Raw genomic sequence first — 22,771 nt, 5'->3', positions numbered from 1 at the left:
CCCGAACCCGATTCTGAGAAAACCCACTGGGGACGCTCCTAGTGACCTGACGGACGCACCCTAGAAGTTTCAGAGCCCTCGGGCTACGTTTTGTGGAGTAACGGCCAGTTTAATGAGGGACAAAATACAGGCAAAATTTCCTATGAAAACATGCCCGCGCAAAATTGCGATTTTCCGAAAAAAGAGCCCCGAACACAATTCTGAGAAAACCCACTGGGTACACTCCTAGTGACCTGACGGATGCACCCTAGAAGTTTCAGAGCCCTCGGGCTACGTTTTGTGGAGTTACGGCCAGTTTAATGAGGGGCTAAATACAGGCAAAATTTCCTATGAAAACATGCCCGCGCAAAATCGCGATTTTCCGAAAAAAGAGCCCCGAACCCGATTCTGAGAAAACCCACTGGGGACGCTCCTAGTGACCTAAGGGACGCACCCTAGAAGTTTCAGAGCCCTCGGGCTACGTTTTGTGGAGTTACGGCCAGTTTAATGAGGGGCTCAATACAGGCAAAATTTCCTATGAAAACATGCCCGCGCAAAATCGCAATTTTCCGAAAAAAGAGCCCCGAACCCGATTTTGAGAAAACCCACTGGGGACGCTCCTAGTGACCTGACGGACGCACCCTAGAAGTTTCAGAGCCCTCGGGCTACGTTTTGTGGAGTTAAAGCCAGTTTAATGAGGGGCTAAATACAGGCAAAATTTCCTATGAAAACATGCCCGCGCAAAATCGCGATTTTCCGAAAAAAGAGCCCCGAACCCGATTCTGAGAAAACCCACTGGGGACGCTCCTAGTGACCTGACGGACGCACCCTAGAAGTTTCAGAGCCCTCGGGCTACGTTTTGTGGAGTTACAGCCAGTTTAATGAGGGGCTAAATACAGGCAAAATTTCCTATGAAAACATGCCCGCGCAAAATCGCAATTTTCCGAAAAAAGTACCCCGAACCCGATTCTGAGAAAACCCACTGGGGACGCTCCTAGTGACCTGACGGACGCACCCTAGAAGTTTCAGAGCCCTCGGGCTACGTTTTGTGGAGTTACGGCCAGTTTAATGAGGGGCTAAATACAGGCAAAATTTCCTATGAAAACATGCCCGCGCAAAATCGCAATTTTCCGAAAAAAGAGCCCCGAACCCGATTTTGAGAAAACCCACTGGGGACGCTCCTAGTGACCTGACGGATGCACCCTAGAAGTTTCAGAGCCCTCGGGCTACGTTTTGTGGAGTTACAGCCAGTTTAATGAGGGGCTAAATACAGGCAAAATTTCCTATGAAAACATGCCCGCGCAAAATCACAATTTTCCGAAAAAAGAGCCCCGAACCCGATTCTGAGAAAACCCACTGGGGACGCTCCTAGTGACCTGACGGACGCACCCTAGAAGTTTCAGAGCCCTCGGGCTACGTTTTGTGGAGTTACGGCCAGTTTAATGAGGGTCGAAATACAGGCAAAATTTCCTATGAAAACATGCCCGCGCAAAATCGCAATTTTCCGAAAAAAGATCCCCGAACCCGATTCTGAGAAAACCCACTGGGGACGCTCCTAGTGACCTGACGGACGCACCCTAGAAGTTTCAGAGCCCTCGGGCTACATTTTGTGGAGTTACGGCCAGTTTAATGAGGGACTAAATACAGGCAAAATTTCCTATGAAAACATGCCCGCGCAAAATCGCGATTTTCCGAAAAAAGAGCCCCGAACCCGATTCTGAGAAAACCCACTGGGTACACTCCTAGTGACCTGACGGACGCACCCTAGAAGTTTCAGAGCCCTCGGGCTACGTTTTGTGGAGTTACGGCCAGTTTAATGAGGGACTAAATACAGGCAAAATTTCCTATGAAAACATGCCCGCGCAAAATTGTGATTTTCCAAAAAAAGAGCCCCGAACCCGATTCTGAGAAAACCCACTGGGTACGCTCCTAGTGACCTGACGGACGCACCCTAGAAGTTTCAGAGCCCTCGGGCTACGTTTTGTGGAGTTACGGCCAGTTTAATGAGGGACTAAATACAGGCAAAATTTCCTATGAAAACATGCCCGCGCAAAATCGCAATTTTCCGAAAAAAGAGCCCCGAACCCGATTCTGAGAAAACCCACTGGGGACGCTCCTAGTGACCTGACGGACGCACCCTAGAAGTTTCAGAGCCCTCGGGCTACGTTTTGTGGAGTTAAGGCCAGTTTAATGAGGGGCTAAATACAGGCAAAATTTCCTATGAAAACATGCCCGCGCAAAATCGCAATTTTCCGAAAAAAGAGCCCCGAACCCGATTTTGAGAAAACCCACTGGGGACGCTCCTAGTGACCTAAGGGACGCACCCTAGAAGTTTCAGAGCCCTCGGGCTTCGTTTTGTGGAGTTATGGCCAGTTTAATGAGGGGCTAAATACAGGCAAAATTTCCTATGAAAACATGCCCGCGCAAAATCGCGATTTTCCGAAAAAAGAGCCCCGAACCCGATTCTGAGAAAACCCACTGGGTACACTCCTAGTGACCTGACGGACGCACCCTAGAAGTTTCAGAGCCCTCGGGCTACGTTTTGTGGAGTTACGGCCAGTTTAATGAGGGACTAAATACAGGCAAAATTTCCTATGAAAACATGCCCGCGCAAAATTGTGATTTTCCAAAAAAAGAGCCCTGAACCCGATTCTGAGAAAACCCACTGGGGACGCTCCGAGTGACCTGACAGACGCACCCTAGAAGTTTCAGAGCCCTCGGGCTACGTTTTGTGGAGTTACGGCCAGTTTAATGAGGGGCTAAATACAGGCAAAATTTCCTATGAAAACATGCCCTCGCAAATTCGCAATTTTCCGAAAAAAGTACCCCGAACCCGATTCTGAGAAAACCCACTGGGGACGCTCCTAGTGACCTGACGGACGCACCCTAGAAGTTTCAGAGCCCTCGGGCTACGTTTTGTGGAGTTACAGCCAGTTTAATGAGGGGCTAAATACAGGCAAAATTTCCTATGAAAACATGCCCGCGCAAAATTGCGTTTTTCCGAAAAAAGTACCCCGAACCCGATTCTGAGATAACCCACTGGGGACGCTCCTAGTGACCTGACGGACGCACCCTAGAAGTTTCAGAGCCCTCGGGCTACGTTTTGTGGAGTTATGGCCAGTTTAATGAGGGGCTAAATACAGGCAAAATTTCCTATGAAAACATGCCCGCGCAAAATCGCAATTTTCCGAAAAAAGAGCCCCGAACCCGATTTTGAGAAAACCCACTGGGGACGCTCCTAGTGACCTGACGGACGCACCCTAGAAGTTTCAGAGCCCTCGGGCTACGTTTTGTGGAGTAACGACCAGTTTAATGAGGGGCTAAATACAGGCAAAATTTCCTATGAAAACATGCCCGCGCAAAATCGCGATTTTCCGAAAAAAGAGCCCCAAACCCGATTCTGAGAAAACCCATTGGGGACGCTCCTAGTGACCTGACGGACGCACCCTAGAAGTTTCAGAGCCCTCGGGCTACGTTTTGTGGAGTTACAGCCAGTTTAATGAGGGGCTAAATACAGGCAAAATCTCCTATGAAAACATGCCCGCGCAAAATCGCAATTTTCCGAAAAAAGAGCCCCGAACCCGATTCTGAGAAAACCCACTGGGTACACTCCTAGTGACCTGACGGACGCACCCTAGAAGTTTCAGAGCCCTCGGGCTACGTTTTGTGGAGTTACGGCCAGTTTAATGAGGGGCTAAATACAGGCAAAATTTCCTATGAAAACATGCCTGCGCAAAATCGCAATTTTCCGAAAAAAGAGCCCCGAACCCGATTCTGAGAAAACCCACTGGGGACGCTCCTAGTGACCTGACGGACGCACCCTAGAAGTTTCAGAGCCCTCGGGCTACGTTTTGTGGAGTTACAGCCAGTTTAATGAGGGACTAAATACAGGCAAAATTTCCTATGAAAACATGCCCGCGCAAAATTGCGATTTTCCGAAAAAAGTACCCCGAACCCGATTCTGAGAAAACCCACTGGGGACGCTCCTAGTGACCTGACGGACGCACCCTAGAAGTTTCAGAGCCCTCGGGCTAAGTTTTGTGGAGTTACGGCCAGTTTAATGAGGGGCTAAATACAGGCAAAATTTCCTATGAAAACATGCCCGCGCAAAATCGCAATTTTCCGAAAAAAGAGCCCCGAACCCGATTTTGAGAAAACCCACTGGGGACGCTCCTAGTGACCTAAGGGACGCACCCTAGAAGTTTCAGAGCCCTCGGGCTTCGTTTTGTGGAGTTATGGCCAGTTTAATGAGGGGCTAAATACAGGCAAAATTTCCTATGAAAACATGCCCGCGCAAAATCGCGATTTTCCGAAAAAAGAGCCCCGAACCCGATTCTGAGAAAACCCACTGGGTACACTCCTAGTGACCTGACGGACGCACCCTAGAAGTTTCAGAGCCCTCGGGCTACGTTTTGTGGAGTTATGGCCAGTTTAATGAGGGGCTAAATACAGGCAAAATTTCCTATGAAAACATGCCCGCGCAAAATTGCGATTTTCCGAAAAAAGAGCCCCGAACCCGATTTTGAGAAAACCCACTGGGGACGCTCCTAGTGACCTAAGGGACGCACCCTAGAAGTTTCAGAGCCCTCGAGCTTCGTTTTGTGGAGTTATGGCCAGTTTAATGAGGGGCTAAATACAGGCAAAATTTCCTATGAAAACATGCCCGCGCAAAATCGCGATTTTCCGAAAAAAGAGCCCCGAACCCGATTCTGAGAAAACCCACTGGGTACACTCCTAGTGACCTGACGGACGCACCCTAGAAGTTTCAGAGCCCTCGGGCTACGTTTTGTGGAGTTATGGCCAGTTTAATGAGGGGCTAAATACAGGCAAAATTTCCTATGAAAACATGCCCGCGCAAAATCGCGATTTTCCGAAAAAAGAGCCCCGAACCCGATTTTGAGAAAACCCACTGGGGACGCTCCTAGTGACCTGACGGATGCACCCTAGAAGTTTCAGAGCCCTCGGGCTACGTTTTGTGGAGTTACAGCCAGTTTAATGAGGGGCTAAATACAGGCAAAATTTCCTATGAAAACATGCCCGCGCAAAATCGCGATTTTCCGAAAAAAGAGCCCCGAACCCGATTCTGAGAAAACCCACTGGGTACACTCCTAGTGACCTGACGGACGCACCCTAGAAGTTTCAGAGCCCTCGGGCTACGTTTTGTGGAGTTACGGCCAGTTTAATGAGGGGCTAAATACAGGCAAAATTTCCTAAGAAAACATGCCCGCGCAAAATCGCAATTTTCCGAAAAAAGAGCCCCGAACCCGATTCTGAGAAAACCCACTGGGGACGCTCCTAGTGACCTAAGGGACGCACCCTAGAAGTTTCAGAGCCCTCGGGCTACGTTTTGTGGAGTTACGGCCAGTTTAATGAGGGGCTAAATACAGGCAAAATTTCCTATGAAAACATGCCCGCGCAAAATCGCAATTTTCCGAAAAAAGAGCCCCGAACCCGATTCTGAGAAAACCCACTGGGGACGCTCCTAGTGACCTGACGGACGCACCCTAGAAGTTTCAGAGCCCTCGGGCTACGTTTTGTGGAGTTACGGCCAGTTTAATGAGGGGCTAAATACAGGCAAAATTTCCTATGAAAACATGCCCGCGCAAAATCGCAATTTTCCGAAAAAAGAGCCCCGAACCCGATTTTGAGAAAACCCACTGGGGACGCTCCTAGTGACCTGACGGACGCAACCTAGAAGTTTCAGAGCCCTCGGGCTACGTTTTGTGGAGTTACGGCCAGTTTAATGAGGGACTAAATACAGGCAAAATTTCCTATGAAAACATGCCCGCGCAAAATTGCGATTTTCCGAAAAAAGTACCCCGAACCCGATTCTGAGAAAACCCACTGGGGACGTCCTAGTGACCTGACGGACGCACCCTAGAAGTGTCAGAGCCCTCGGGCTACGTTTTGTGGAGTTACGGCCAGTTTAATGAGGGGCTAAATACAGGCAAAATTTCCTATGAAAACATGCCCGCGCAAAATCGCGATTTTCCGAAAAAAGAGCCCCAAACCCGATTCTGAGAAAACCCATTGGGCACGCTCCTAGTGACCTGACGGACGCACCCTAGAAGTTTCAGAGCCCTCGGGCTACGTTTTGTGGAGTTACAGCCAGTTTAATGAGGGGCTAAATACAGGCAAAATTTCCTATGAAAACATGCCCGCGCAAAATCGCGATTTTCCGAAAAAAGTACCCCGAACCCGATTCTGAGAAAACCCACTGGGGACGCTCCTAGTGACCTAAGGGACGCACCCTAGAAGTTTCAGAGCCCTCGGGCTACGTTTTGTGGAGTTACGGCCAGTTTAATGAGGGGCTAAATACAGGCAAAATTTCCTATGAAAACATGCCCGCGCAAAATCGCAATTTTCCGAAAAAAGAGCCCGAACCCGATTCTGAGAAAACCCACTGGGGACGCTCCTAGTGACCTGACGGACGCACCCTAGAAGTTTCAGAGCCCTCGGGCTACGTTTTGTGGAGTTACGGCCAGTTTAATGAGGGACTAAATACAGGCAAAATTTCCTATGAAAACATGCCCGCGCAAAATTGTGATTTTCCGAAAAAAGTGCCCCGAACCCGATTCTGAGAAAACCCACTGGGGACGCTCCTAGTGACCTGACGGACGCACCCTAGAAGTTTCAGAGCCCTCGGGCTACGTTTTGTGGAGTTACGGCCAGTTTAATGAGGGGCTAAATACAGGCAAAATTTCCTATGAAAACATGCCCGCGCAAAATTGTGATTTTCCGAAAAAAGAGCCCCGAACCCGATTCTGAGAAAACCCACTGGGGACGCTCCTAGTGACCTGACGGACGCACCCTAGAAGTTTCAGAGCCCTCGGGCTACGTTTTGTGGAGTTACGGCCAGTTTAATGAGGGGCTAAATACAGGCAAAATTTCCTATGAAAACATGCCCGCGCAAAATCGCAATTTTCCGAAAAAAGAGCCCCGAACCCGATTTTGAGAAAACCCACTGGGGACGCTCCTAGTGACCTAAGGGACGCACCCTAGAAGTTTCAGAGCCCTCGGGCTTCGTTTTGTGGAGTTATGGCCAGTTTAATGAGGGGCTAAATACAGGCAAAATTTCCTATGAAAACATGCCCGCGCAAAATTGCGATTTTCCGAAAAAAGAGCCCCGAACCCGATTCTGAGAAAACCCACTGGGGACGCTCCTAGTGACCTGACGGACGCACCCTAGAAGTTTCAGAGCCCTCGGGCTACGTTTTGTGGAGTTACGGCCAGTTTAATGAGGGGCTAAATACAGGCAAAATTTCCTATGAAAACATGCCCGCGCAAAATCGCAATTTTCCGAAAAAAGAGCCCCGAACCCGATTTTGAGAAAACCCACTGGGGACGCTCCTAGTGACCTAAGGGACGCACCCTAGAAGTTTCAGAGCCCTCGGGCTTCGTTTTGTGGAGTTACGGCCAGTTTAATGAGGGGCTAAATACAGGCAAAATTTCCTATGAAAACATGCCCGCGCAAAATCGCAATTTTCCGAAAAAAGAGCCCCGAACCCGATTTTGAGAAAACCCACTGGGGACGCTCCTAGTGACCTAAGGGACGCACCCTAGAAGTTTCAGAGCCCTCGGGCTACGTTTTGTGGAGTTACGGCCAGTTTAATGAGGGGCTAAATACAGGCAAAATTTCCTATGAAAACATGCCCGCGCAAAATTGCGATTTTCCGAAAAAAGAGCCCCGAACCCGATTCTGAGAAAACCCACTGGGGACGCTCCTAGTGACCTGACGGACGCACCCTAGAAGTTTCAGAGCCCTCGGGCTACGTTTTGTGGAGTTACGGCCAGTTTAATGAGGGGCTAAATACAGGCAAAATTTCCTATGAAAACATGCCCGCGCAAAATCGCAATTTTCCGAAAAAAGTACCCCGAACCCGATTCTGAGAAAACCCACTGGGGACGCTCCTAGTGACCTGACGGACGCACCCTAGAAGTTTCAGAGCCCTCGGGCTAAGTTTTGTGGAGTTACGGCCAGTTTAATGAGGGGCTAAATACAGGCAAAATTTCCTATGAAAACATGCCCGCGCAAAATCGCAATTTTCCGAAAAAAGAGCCCCGAACCCGATTTTGAGAAAACCCACTGGGGACGCTCCTAGTGACCTAAGGGACGCACCCTAGAAGTTTCAGAGCCCTCGGGCTTCGTTTTGTGGAGTTATGGCCAGTTTAATGAGGGGCTAAATACAGGCAAAATTTCCTATGAAAACATGCCCGCGCAAAATCGCGATTTTCCGAAAAAAGAGCCCCGAACCCGATTCTGAGAAAACCCACTGGGTACACTCCTAGTGACCTGACGGACGCACCCTAGAAGTTTCAGAGCCCTCGGGCTACGTTTTGTGGAGTTATGGCCAGTTTAATGAGGGGCTAAATACAGGCAAAATTTCCTATGAAAACATGCCCGCGCAAAATTGCGATTTTCCGAAAAAAGAGCCCCGAACCCGATTTTGAGAAAACCCACTGGGGACGCTCCTAGTGACCTAAGGGACGCACCCTAGAAGTTTCAGAGCCCTCGAGCTTCGTTTTGTGGAGTTATGGCCAGTTTAATGAGGGGCTAAATACAGGCAAAATTTCCTATGAAAACATGCCCGCGCAAAATCGCGATTTTCCGAAAAAAGAGCCCCGAACCCGATTCTGAGAAAACCCACTGGGTACACTCCTAGTGACCTGACGGACGCACCCTAGAAGTTTCAGAGCCCTCGGGCTACGTTTTGTGGAGTTATGGCCAGTTTAATGAGGGGCTAAATACAGGCAAAATTTCCTATGAAAACATGCCCGCGCAAAATCGCGATTTTCCGAAAAAAGAGCCCCGAACCCGATTTTGAGAAAACCCACTGGGGACGCTCCTAGTGACCTGACGGATGCACCCTAGAAGTTTCAGAGCCCTCGGGCTACGTTTTGTGGAGTTACAGCCAGTTTAATGAGGGGCTAAATACAGGCAAAATTTCCTATGAAAACATGCCCGCGCAAAATCGCGATTTTCCGAAAAAAGAGCCCCGAACCCGATTCTGAGAAAACCCACTGGGTACACTCCTAGTGACCTGACGGACGCACCCTAGAAGTTTCAGAGCCCTCGGGCTACGTTTTGTGGAGTTACGGCCAGTTTAATGAGGGGCTAAATACAGGCAAAATTTCCTAAGAAAACATGCCCGCGCAAAATCGCAATTTTCCGAAAAAAGAGCCCCGAACCCGATTCTGAGAAAACCCACTGGGGACGCTCCTAGTGACCTAAGGGACGCACCCTAGAAGTTTCAGAGCCCTCGGGCTACGTTTTGTGGAGTTACGGCCAGTTTAATGAGGGGCTAAATACAGGCAAAATTTCCTATGAAAACATGCCCGCGCAAAATCGCAATTTTCCGAAAAAAGAGCCCCGAACCCGATTCTGAGAAAACCCACTGGGGACGCTCCTAGTGACCTGACGGACGCACCCTAGAAGTTTCAGAGCCCTCGGGCTACGTTTTGTGGAGTTACGGCCAGTTTAATGAGGGGCTAAATACAGGCAAAATTTCCTATGAAAACATGCCCGCGCAAAATCGCAATTTTCCGAAAAAAGAGCCCCGAACCCGATTTTGAGAAAACCCACTGGGGACGCTCCTAGTGACCTGACGGACGCAACCTAGAAGTTTCAGAGCCCTCGGGCTACGTTTTGTGGAGTTACGGCCAGTTTAATGAGGGACTAAATACAGGCAAAATTTCCTATGAAAACATGCCCGCGCAAAATTGCGATTTTCCGAAAAAAGTACCCCGAACCCGATTCTGAGAAAACCCACTGGGGACGTCCTAGTGACCTGACGGACGCACCCTAGAAGTGTCAGAGCCCTCGGGCTACGTTTTGTGGAGTTACGGCCAGTTTAATGAGGGGCTAAATACAGGCAAAATTTCCTATGAAACATGCCCGCGCAAAATCGCGATTTTCCGAAAAAAGAGCCCCAAACCCGATTCTGAGAAAACCCATTGGGCACGCTCCTAGTGACCTGACGGACGCACCCTAGAAGTTTCAGAGCCCTCGGGCTAAGTTTTGTGGAGTTACGGCCAGTTTAATGAGGGGCTAAATACAGGCAAAATTTCCTATGAAAACATGCCCGCGCAAAATCGCAATTTTCCGAAAAAAGAGCCCCGAACCCGATTTTGAGAAAACCCACTGGGGACGCTCCTAGTGACCTAAGGGACGCACCCTAGAAGTTTCAGAGCCCTCGGGCTACGTTTTGTGGAGTTACGGCCAGTTTAATGAGGGGCTAAATACAGGCAAAATTTCCTATGAAAACATGCCCGCGCAAAATTGCGATTTTCCGAAAAAAGAGCCCCGAACCCGATTCTGAGAAAACCCACTGGGGACGCTCCTAGTGACCTGACGGACGCACCCTAGAAGTTTCAGAGCCCTCGGGCTACGTTTTGTGGAGTTACGGCCAGTTTAATGAGGGGCTAAATACAGGCAAAATTTCCTATGAAAACATGCCCGCGCAAAATCGCAATTTTCCGAAAAAAGAGCCCCGAACCCGATTTTGAGAAAACCCACTGGGGACGCTCCTAGTGACCTAAGGGACGCACCCTAGAAGTTTCAGAGCCCTCGGGCTTCGTTTTGTGGAGTTATGGCCAGTTTAATGAGGGGCTAAATACAGGCAAAATTTCCTATGAAAACATGCCCGCGCAAAATCGCGATTTTCCGAAAAAAGAGCCCCGAACCCGATTCTGAGAAAACCCACTGGGTACACTCCTAGTGACCTGACGGACGCACCCTAGAAGTTTCAGAGCCCTCGGGCTACGTTTTGTGGAGTTATGGCCAGTTTAATGAGGGGCTAAATACAGGCAAAATTTCCTATGAAAACATGCCCGCGCAAAATTGCGATTTTCCGAAAAAATTACCCCGAACCCGATTCTGAGAAAACCCACTGGGGACGCTCCTAGTGACCTGACGGACGCACCCTAGAAGTTTCAGAGCCCTCGAGCTTCGTTTTGTGGAGTTATGGCCAGTTTAATGAGGGGCTAAATACAGGCAAAATTTCCTATGAAAACATGCCCGCGCAAAATCGCGATTTTCCGAAAAAAGAGCCCCGAACCCGATTCTGAGAAAACCCACTGGGTACACTCCTAGTGACCTGACGGACGCACCCTAGAAGTTTCAGAGCCCTCGGGCTACGTTTTGTGGAGTTATGGCCAGTTTAATGAGGGGCTAAATACAGGCAAAATTTCCTATGAAAACATGCCCGCGCAAAATTGCGATTTTCCGAAAAAAGAGCCCCGAACCCGATTTTGAGAAAACCCACTGGGGACGCTCCTAGTGACCTGACGGATGCACCCTAGAAGTTTCAGAGCCCTCGGGCTACGTTTTGTGGAGTTACAGCCAGTTTAATGAGGGGCTAAATACAGGCAAAATTTCCTATGAAAACATGCCCGCGCAAAATCGCGATTTTCCGAAAAAAGAGCCCCGAACCCGATTCTGAGAAAACCCACTGGGTACACTCCTAGTGACCTGACGGACGCACCCTAGAAGTTTCAGAGCCCTCGGGCTACGTTTTGTGGAGTTACGGCCAGTTTAATGAGGGGCTAAATACAGGCAAAATTTCCTAAGAAAACATGCCCGCGCAAAATCGCAATTTTCCGAAAAAAGAGCCCCGAACCCGATTCTGAGAAAACCCACTGGGGACGCTCCTAGTGACCTAAGGGACGCACCCTAGAAGTTTCAGAGCCCTCGGGCTACGTTTTGTGGAGTTACGGCCAGTTTAATGAGGGGCTAAATACAGGCAAAATTTCCTATGAAAACATGCCCGCGCAAAATCGCAATTTTCCGAAAAAAGAGCCCCGAACCCGATTCTGAGAAAACCCACTGGGGACGCTCCTAGTGACCTGACGGACGCACCCTAGAAGTTTCAGAGCCCTCGGGCTACGTTTTGTGGAGTTACGGCCAGTTTAATGAGGGGCTAAATACAGGCAAAATTTCCTATGAAAACATGCCCGCGCAAAATCGCAATTTTCCGAAAAAAGAGCCCCGAACCCGATTTTGAGAAAACCCACTGGGGACGCTCCTAGTGACCTGACGGACGCAACCTAGAAGTTTCAGAGCCCTCGGGCTACGTTTTGTGGAGTTACGGCCAGTTTAATGAGGGACTAAATACAGGCAAAATTTCCTATGAAAACATGCCCGCGCAAAATTGCGATTTTCCGAAAAAAGTTCCCCGAACCCGATTCTGAGAAAACCCACTGGGGACGTCCTAGTGACCTGACGGACGCACCCTAGAAGTGTCAGAGCCCTCGGGCTACGTTTTGTGGAGTTACGGCCAGTTTAATGAGGGGCTAAATACAGGCAAAATTTCCTATGAAACATGCCCGCGCAAAATCGCGATTTTCCGAAAAAAGAGCCCCAAACCCGATTCTGAGAAAACCCATTGGGCACGCTCCTAGTGACCTGACGGACGCACCCTAGAAGTTTCAGAGCCCTCGGGCTACGTTTTGTGGAGTTACAGCCAGTTTAATGAGGGGCTAAATACAGGCAAAATTTCCTATGAAAACATGCCCGCGCAAAATCGCGATTTTCCGAAAAAAGTACCCCGAACCCGATTCTGAGAAAACCCACTGGGGACGCTCCTAGTGACCTAAGGGACGCACCCTAGAAGTTTCAGAGCCCTCGGGCTACGTTTTGTGGAGTTACGGCCAGTTTAATGAGGGGCTAAATACAGGCAAAATTTCCTATGAAAACATGCCCGCGCAAAATCGCAATTTTCCGAAAAAAGTACCCCGAACCCGATTTTGAGAAAACCCACTGGGGACGCTCCTAGTGACCTAAGGGACGCACCCTAGAAGTTTCAGAGCCCTCGGGCTACGTTTTGTGGAGTTACGGCCAGTTTAATGAGGGGCTAAATACAGGCAAAATTTCCTATGAAAACATGCCCGCGCAAAATTGCGATTTTCCGAAAAAAGAGCCCCGAACCCGATTCTGAGAAAACCCACTGGGGACGCTCCTAGTGACCTGACGGACGCACCCTAGAAGTTTCAGAGCCCTCGGGCTACGTTTTGTGGAGTTACGGCCAGTTTAATGAGGGGCTAAATACAGGCAAAATTTCCTATGAAAACATGCCCGCGCAAAATCGCAATTTTCCGAAAAAAGAGCCCCGAACCCGATTTTGAGAAAACCCACTGGGGACGCTCCTAGTGACCTAAGGGACGCACCCTAGAAGTTTCAGAGCCCTCGGGCTTCGTTTTGTGGAGTTATGGCCAGTTTAATGAGGGGCTAAATACAGGCAAAATTTCCTATGAAAACATGCCCGCGCAAAATCGCGATTTTCCGAAAAAAGAGCCCCGAACCCGATTCTGAGAAAACCCACTGGGTACACTCCTAGTGACCTGACGGACGCACCCTAGAAGTTTCAGAGCCCTCGGGCTACGTTTTGTGGAGTTATGGCCAGTTTAATGAGGGGCTAAATACAGGCAAAATTTCCTATGAAAACATGCCCGCGCAAAATTGCGATTTTCCGAAAAAATTACCCCGAACCCGATTCTGAGAAAACCCACTGGGGACGCTCCTAGTGACCTGACGGACGCACCCTAGAAGTTTCAGAGCCCTCGAGCTTCGTTTTGTGGAGTTATGGCCAGTTTAATGAGGGGCTAAATACAGGCAAAATTTCCTATGAAAACATGCCCGCGCAAAATCGCGATTTTCCGAAAAAAGAGCCCCGAACCCGATTCTGAGAAAACCCACTGGGTACACTCCTAGTGACCTGACGGACGCACCCTAGAAGTTTCAGAGCCCTCGGGCTACGTTTTGTGGAGTTATGGCCAGTTTAATGAGGGGCTAAATACAGGCAAAATTTCCTATGAAAACATGCCCGCGCAAAATTGCGATTTTCCGAAAAAAGAGCCCCGAACCCGATTTTGAGAAAACCCACTGGGGACGCTCCTAGTGACCTGACGGATGCACCCTAGAAGTTTCAGAGCCCTCGGGCTACGTTTTGTGGAGTTACAGCCAGTTTAATGAGGGGCTAAATACAGGCAAAATTTCCTATGAAAACATGCCCGCGCAAAATCGCGATTTTCCGAAAAAAGAGCCCCGAACCCGATTCTGAGAAAACCCACTGGGTACACTCCTAGTGACCTGACGGACGCACCCTAGAAGTTTCAGAGCCCTCGGGCTACGTTTTGTGGAGTTACGGCCAGTTTAATGAGGGGCTAAATACAGGCAAAATTTCCTAAGAAAACATGCCCGCGCAAAATCGCAATTTTCCGAAAAAAGAGCCCCGAACCCGATTCTGAGAAAACCCACTGGGGACGCTCCTAGTGACCTAAGGGACGCACCCTAGAAGTTTCAGAGCCCTCGGGCTACGTTTTGTGGAGTTACGGCCAGTTTAATGAGGGGCTAAATACAGGCAAAATTTCCTATGAAAACATGCCCGCGCAAAATCGCAATTTTCCGAAAAAAGAGCCCCGAACCCGATTCTGAGAAAACCCACTGGGGACGCTCCTAGTGACCTGACGGACGCACCCTAGAAGTTTCAGAGCCCTCGGGCTACGTTTTGTGGAGTTACGGCCAGTTTAATGAGGGGCTAAATACAGGCAAAATTTCCTATGAAAACATGCCCGCGCAAAATCGCAATTTTCCGAAAAAAGAGCCCCGAACCCGATTTTGAGAAAACCCACTGGGGACGCTCCTAGTGACCTGACGGACGCAACCTAGAAGTTTCAGAGCCCTCGGGCTACGTTTTGTGGAGTTACGGCCAGTTTAATGAGGGACTAAATACAGGCAAAATTTCCTATGAAAACATGCCCGCGCAAAATTGCGATTTTCCGAAAAAAGTACCCCGAACCCGATTCTGAGAAAACCCACTGGGGACGTCCTAGTGACCTGACGGACGCACCCTAGAAGTGTCAGAGCCCTCGGGCTACGTTTTGTGGAGTTACGGCCAGTTTAATGAGGGGCTAAATACAGGCAAAATTTCCTATGAAACATGCCCGCGCAAAATCGCGATTTTCCGAAAAAAGAGCCCCAAACCCGATTCTGAGAAAACCCATTGGGCACGCTCCTAGTGACCTGACGGACGCACCCTAGAAGTTTCAGAGCCCTCGGGCTACGTTTTGTGGAGTTACAGCCAGTTTAATGAGGGGCTAAATACAGGCAAAATTTCCTATGAAAACATGCCCGCGCAAAATCGCGATTTCCGAAAAAAGTACCCCGAACCCGATTCTGAGAAAACCCACTGGGGACGCTCCTAGTGACCTAAGGGACGCACCCTAGAAGTTTCAGAGCCCTCGGGCTACGTTTTGTGGAGTTACGGCCAGTTTAATGAGGGGCTAAATACAGGCAAAATTTCCTATGAAAACATGCCCGCGCAAAATCGCAATTTTCCGAAAAAAGAGCCCGAACCCGATTCTGAGAAAACCCACTGGGGACGCTCCTAGTGACCTGACGGACGCACCCTAGAAGTTTCAGAGCCCTCGGGCTACGTTTTGTGGAGTTACGGCCAGTTTAATGAGGGACTAAATACAGGCAAAATTTCCTATGAAAACATGCCCGCGCAAAATTGTGATTTTCCGAAAAAAGTGCCCCGAACCCGATTCTGAGAAAACCCACTGGGGACGCTCCTAGTGACCTGACGGACGCACCCTAGAAGTTTCAGAGCCCTCGGGCTACGTTTTGTGGAGTTACGGCCAGTTTAATGAGGGGCTAAATACAGGCAAAATTTCCTATGAAAACATGCCCGCGCAAAATTGCGATTTTCCGAAAAAAGAGCCCCGAACCCGATTCTGAGAAAACCCACTGGGGACGCTCCTAGTGACCTGACGGACGCACCCTAGAAGTTTCAGAGCCCTCGGGCTACGTTTTGTGGAGTTACGGCCAGTTTAATGAGGGGCTAAATACAGGCAAAATTTCCTATGAAAACATGCCCGCGCAAAATCGCAATTTTCCGAAAAAAGAGCCCCGAACCCGATTTTGAGAAAACCCACTGGGGACGCTCCTAGTGACCTAAGGGACGCACCCTAGAAGTTTCAGAGCCCTCGGGCTTCGTTTTGTGGAGTTATGGCCAGTTTAATGAGGGGCTAAATACAGGCAAAATTTCCTATGAAAACATGCCCGCGCAAAATTGCGATTTTCCGAAAAAAGAGCCCCGAACCCGATTCTGAGAAAACCCACTGGGGACGCTCCTAGTGACCTGACGGACGCACCCTAGAAGTTTCAGAGCCCTCGGGCTACGTTTTGTGGAGTTACGGCCAGTTTAATGAGGGGCTAAATACAGGCAAAATTTCCTATGAAAACATGCCCGCGCAAAATCGCAATTTTCCGAAAAAAGAGCCCCGAACCCGATTTTGAGAAAACCCACTGGGGACGCTCCTAGTGACCTAAGGGACGCACCCTAGAAGTTTCAGAGCCCTCGGGCTTCGTTTTGTGGAGTTACGGCCAGTTTAATGAGGGGCTAAATACAGGCAAAATTTCCTATGAAAACATGCCCGCGCAAAATCGCAATTTTCCGAAAAAAGAGCCCCGAACCCGATTTTGAGAAAACCCACTGGGGACGCTCCTAGTGACCTAAGGGACGCACCCTAGAAGTTTCAGAGCCCTCGGGCTACGTTTTGTGGAGTTACGGCCAGTTTAATGAGGGGCTAAATACAGGCAAAATTTCCTATGAAAACATGCCCGCGCAAAATTGCGATTTTCCGAAAAAAGAGCCCCGAACCCGATTCTGAGAAAACCCACTGGGGACGCTCCTAGTGACCTGACGGACGCACCCTAGAAGTTTCAGAGCCCTCGGGCTACGTTTTGTGGAGTTACGGCCAGTTTAATGAGGGGCTAAATACAGGCAAAATTTCCTATGAAAACATGCCCGCGCAAAATCGCAATTTTCCGAAAAAAGAGCCCCGAACCCGATTTTGAGAAAACCCACTGGGGACGCTCCTAGTGACCTAAGGGACGCACCCTAGAAGTTTCAGAGCCCTCGGGCTTCGTTTTGTGGAGTTATGGCCAGTTTAATGAGGGGCTAAATACAGGCAAAATTTCCTATGAAAACATGCCCGCGCAAAATCGCGATTTTCCGAAAAAAGAGCCCCGAACCCGATTCTGAGAAAACCCACTGGGTACACTCCTAGTGACCTGACGGACGCACCCTAGAAGTTTCAGAGCCCTCGGGCTACGTTTTGTGGAGTTATGGCCAGTTTAATGAGGGGCTAAATACAGGCAAAATTTCCTATGAAAACATGCCCGCGCAAAATTGCGATTTTCCGAAAAAATTACCCCGAACCCGATTCTGAGAAAACCCACTGGGGACGCTCCTAGTGACCTGACGGACGCACCCTAGAAGTTTCAGAGCCCTCGGGCTACGTTTTGTGGAGTTACGGCCAGTTTAATGAGGGGCTAAATACAGGCAAAATTTCCTATGAAAACATGCCCGCGCAAAATCGCGATTTTCCGAAAAAAGAGCCCCAAACCCGATTCTGAGAAAACCCATTGGGGACGCTCCTAGTGACCTGACGGACGCACCCTAGAAGTTTCAGAGCCCTCGGGCTACGTTTTGTGGAGTTACAGCCAGTTTAATGAGGGGTTAAATACAGGCAAAATTTCCTATGAAAACATGCCCGCGCAAAATCGCGATTTTCCGAAAAAAGAGCCCCAAACCCGATTCTGAGACAACCCACTGGGGACGCTCCTAGTGACCTGACGGACGCACCCTAGAAGTTTCAGAGCCCTCGGGCTACGTTTTGTGGAGTTACAGCCAGTTTAATGAGGGGCTAAATACAGGCAAAATTTCCTATGAAAACATGCCCGCGCAAAATCGCGATTTTCCGAAAAAAGTACCCCGAACCCGATTCTGAGAAAACCCACTGGGGACGCTCCTAGTGACCTAAGGGACGCACCCTAGAAGTTTCAGAGCCCTCGGGCTACGTTTTGTGGAGTTACGGCCAGTTTAATGAGGGGCTAAATACAGGCAAAATTTCCTATGAAAACATGCCCGCGCAAAATCGCAATTTTCCGAAAAAAGAGCCCCGAACCCAATTCTGAGAAAACCCACTGGGGACGCTCCTAGTGACCTGACGGACGCACCCTAGAAGTTTCAGAGCCCTCGGGCTACGTTTTGTGGAGTTACGGCCAGTTTAATGAGGGACTAAATACAGGCAAAATTTCCTATGAAAACATGCCCGCGCAAAATTGTGATTTTCCGAAAAAAGTACCCCGAACCCGATTCTGAGAAAACCCACTGGGGACGCTCCTAGTGACCTGACGGACGCACCCTAGAAGTTTCAGAGCCCTCGGGCTACGTTTTGTGGAGTTACGGCCAGTTTAATGAGGGGCTAAATACAGGCAAAATTTCCTATGAAAACATGCCCGCGCAAAATCGCGATTTTCCGAAAAAAGAGCCCCAAACCCGATTCTGAGAAAACCCATTGGGGACGCTCCTAGTGACCTGACGGACGCACCCTAGAAGTTTCAGAGCCCTCGGGCTACGTTTTGTGGAGTTACAGCCAGTTTAATGAGGGGTTAAATACAGGCAAAATTTCCTATGAAAACATGCCCGCGCAAAATCGCGATTTTCCGAAAAAAGAGCCCCAAACCCGATTCTGAGACAACCCACTGGGGACGCTCCTAGTGACCTGACGGACGCACCCTAGAAGTTTCAGAGCCCTCGGGCTACGTTTTGTGGAGTTACAGCCAGTTTAATGAGGGGCTAAATACAGGCAAAATTTCCTATGAAAACATGCCCGCGCAAAATCGCAATTTTCCGAAAAAAGAGCCCCGAACCCGATTCTGAGAAAACCCACTGGGGACGCTCCTAGTGACCTGACGGACGCACCCTAGAAGTTTCAGAGCCCTCGGGCTACGTTTTGTGGAGTTACAGCCAGTTTAATGAGGGGCTAAATACAGGCAAAATTTCCTATGAAAACATGCCCGCGCAAAATTGCGATTTTCCGAAAAAAGTACCCCGAACCCGATTCTGAGAAAACCCACTGGGGACGCTCCTAGTGACCTGACGGACGCACCCTAGAAGTTTCAGAGCCCTCGGGCTACGTTTAGTGGAGTTACGGCCAGTTTAATGAGGGGCTAAATACAGGCAAAATTTCCTATGAAAACATGCCCGCGCAAAATCGCAATTTTCCGAAAAAAGAGCCCCGAACCCGATTTTGAGAAAACCCACTGGGGACGCTCCTAGTGACCTGACGGACGCACCCTAGAAGTTTCAGAGCCCTCGGGCTACGTTTTGTGGAGTTACAGCCAGTTTAATGAGGGGCAAAATACAGGCAAAATTTCCTATGAAAACATGCCCACGCAAAATCGCGACTTTCCGAAAAAAGAGCCCCGAACCCGATTCTGAGAAAACCCACTGGGTACACTCCTAGTGACCTGACGGACGCACCCTAGAAGTTTCAGAGCCCTCGGGCTACGTTTTGTGGAGTTACAGCCAGTTTAATGAGGGGCTAAATACAGGCAAAATTCCTATGAAAACATGCCCGCGCAAAATCGCGATTTTCCGAAAAAAGAGCCCCGAACCCGATTCTGAGAAAACCCATTGGGGACGCTCCTAGTGACCTGACGGACGCACCCTAGAAGTTTCAGAGCCCTCGGGCTGCGTTTTGTGGAGTTACGGCCAGTTTAATGAGGGGCTAAATACAGGCAAAATTTCCTATGAAAACATGCCCGCGCAAAATCGCGATTTTCCGAAAAAAGAGCCCCGAACCCGATTCTGAGAAAACCCACTGGGTACACTCCTAGTGACCTGACGGACGCACCCTAGAAGTTTCAGAGCCCTCGGGCTACGTTTTGTGGAGTTATGGCCAGTTTAATGAGGGGCTAAATACAGGCAAAATTTCCTATGAAAACATGCCCGCGCAAAATTGCGATTTTCCGAAAAAATTACCCCGAACCCGATTCTGAGAAAACCCACTGGGGACGCTCCTAGTGACCTGACGGACGCACCCTAGAAGTTTCAGAGCCCTCGGGCTACGTTTTGTGGAGTTACGGCCAGTTTAATGAGGGGCTAAATACAGGCAAAATTTCCTATGAAAACATGCCCGCGCAAAATCGCGATTTTCCGAAAAAAGAGCCCCAAACCCGATTCTGAGAAAACCCATTGGGGACGCTCCTAGTGACCTGACGGACGCACCCTAGAAGTTTCAGAGCCCTCGGGCTACGTTTTGTGGAGTTACAGCCAGTTTAATGAGGGGCTAAATACAGGCAAAATTTCCTATGAAAACATGCCCGCGCAAAATCGCGATTTTCCGAAAAAAGAGCCCCAAACCCGATTCTGAGACAACCCACTGGGGACGCTCCTAGTGACCTGACGGACGCACCCTAGAAGTTTCAGAGCCCTCGGGCTATGTTTTGTGGAGTTACAGCCAGTTTAATGAGGGACTAAATACAGGCAAAATTTCCTATGAAAACATGCCCGCGCAAAATCCCGATTTTCCGAAAAAAGAGCCCCGAACCCGATTTTGAGAAAACCCACTGGGGACGCTCCTAGTGACCTAAGGGACGCACCCTAGAAGTTTCAGAGCCCTCGGGCTACGTTTTGTGGAGTTATGGCCAGTTTAATGAGGGGCTAAATACAGGCAAAATTTCCTATGAAAACATGCCCGCGCAAAATCGCGATTTTCCGAAAAAAGAGCCCCGAACCCGATTCTGAGAAAACCCACTGGGTACACTCCTAGTGACCTGACGGACGCACCCTAGAAGTTTCAGAGCCCTCGGGCTACGTTTTGTGGAGTTACGGCCAGTTTAATGAGGGACTAAATACAGGCAAAATTTCCTATGAAAACATGCCCGCGCAAAATTGTGATTTTCCAAGAAAAGAGCCCCGAACCCGATTCTGAGAAAACCCACTGGGGACGCTCCTAGTGACCTGACGGACGCACCCTAGAAGTTTCAGAGCCCTCGGGCTACGTTTTGTGGAGTTACGGCCAGTTTAATGAGGGGCTAAATACAGGCAAAATTTCCTATGAAAACATGCCCGCGCAAAATCGCAATTTTCCGAAAAAAGTACCCCGAACCCGATTCTGAGAAAACCCACTGGGGACGCTCCTAGTGACCTGACGGACGCACCCTAGAAGTTTCAGAGCCCTCGGGCTACGTTTTGTGGAGTTATGGCCAGTTTAATGAGGGACTAAATACAGGCAAAATTTCCTATGAAAACATGCCCGCGCAAAATTGTGATTTTCCGAAAAAAGTATCCCAAACCCGATTCTGAGAAAACCCACTGGGGACGCTCCTAGTGACCTGACGGATGCACCCTAGAAGTTTCAGAGCCCTCGGGCTACGTTTTGTGGAGTTACAGCCAGTTTAATGAGGGGCTAAATACAGGCAAAATTTCCTATGAAAACATGCCCGCGCAAAATCGCAATTTTCCGAAAAAAGAGCCCCGAACCCGATTTTGAGAAAACCCACTGGGGACGCTCCTAGTGACCTGACGGACGCACCCTAGAAGTTTCAGAGCCCTCGGGCTACGTTTTGTGGAGTTACGGCCAGTTTAATGAGGGACTAAATACAGGCAAAATTTCCTATGAAAACATGCCCGCGCAAAATTGCGATTTTCCGAAAAAAGTACCCCGAACCCGATTCTGAGAAAACCCACTGGGGACGCTCCTAGTGACCTGACGGACGCACCCTAGAAGTTTCAGAGCCCTCGGGCTACGTTTTGTGGAGTTACGGCCAGTTTAATGAGGGGCTAAATACAGGCAAAATTTCCTATGAAACATGCCCGCGCAAAATCGCAATTTTCCGAAAAAAGAGCCCCGAACCCGATTTTGAGAAAACCCACTGGGGACGCTCCTAGTGACCTGACGGACGCACCCTAGAAGTTTCAGAGCCCTCGGGCTGCGTTTTGTGGAGTTACGGCCAGTTTAATGAGGGGCTAAATACAGGCAAAATTTCCTATGAAAACATGCCCGCGCAAAATCGCGATTTTCCGAAAAAAGAGCCCCGAACCCGATTCTGAGAAAACCCACTGGGTACACTCCTAGTGACCTGACGGACGCACCCTAGAAGTTTCAGAGCCCTCGGGCTACGTTTTGTGGAGTTATGGCCAGTTTAATGAGGGGCTAAATACAGGCAAAATTTCCTATGAAAACATGCCCGCGCAAAATTGCGATTTTCCGAAAAAATTACCCCGAACCCGATTCTGAGAAAACCCACTGGGGACGCTCCTAGTGACCTGACGGACGCACCCTAGAAGTTTCAGAGCCCTCGGGCTACGTTTTGTGGAGTTACGGCCAGTTTAATGAGGGGCTAAATACAGGCAAAATTTCCTATGAAAACATGCCCGCGCAAAATCGCGATTTTCCGAAAAAAGAGCCCCAAACCCGATTCTGAGAAAACCCATTGGGGACGCTCCTAGTGACCTGACGGACGCACCCTAGAAGTTTCAGAGCCCTCGGGCTACGTTTTGTGGAGTTACAGCCAGTTTAATGAGGGGCTAAATACAGGCAAAATTTCCTATGAAAACATGCCCGCGCAAAATCGCGATTTTCCGAAAAAAGAGCCCCAAACCCGATTCTGAGACAACCCACTGGGGACGCTCCTAGTGACCTGACGGACGCACCCTAGAAGTTTCAGAGCCCTCGGGCTATGTTTTGTGGAGTTACAGCCAGTTTAATGAGGGACTAAATACAGGCAAAATTTCCTATGAAAACATGCCCGCGCAAAATCCCGATTTTCCGAAAAAAGAGCCCCGAACCCGATTTTGAGAAAACCCACTGGGGACGCTCCTAGTGACCTAAGGGACGCACCCTAGAAGTTTCAGAGCCCTCGGGCTACGTTTTGTGGAGTTATGGCCAGTTTAATGAGGGGCTAAATACAGGCAAAATTTCCTATGAAAACATGCCC

This window comes from Halichoeres trimaculatus, unplaced genomic scaffold (genome assembly GCF_033239565.1).
Source record: "Halichoeres trimaculatus isolate MK-OKI-2021-1 unplaced genomic scaffold, fHalTri1.1 fHalTri1_scaffold_14, whole genome shotgun sequence".
Taxonomy (NCBI): Eukaryota; Metazoa; Chordata; class Actinopteri; order Labriformes; family Labridae; genus Halichoeres; species Halichoeres trimaculatus.
This window is presented reverse-complemented; position numbering follows the sequence as displayed.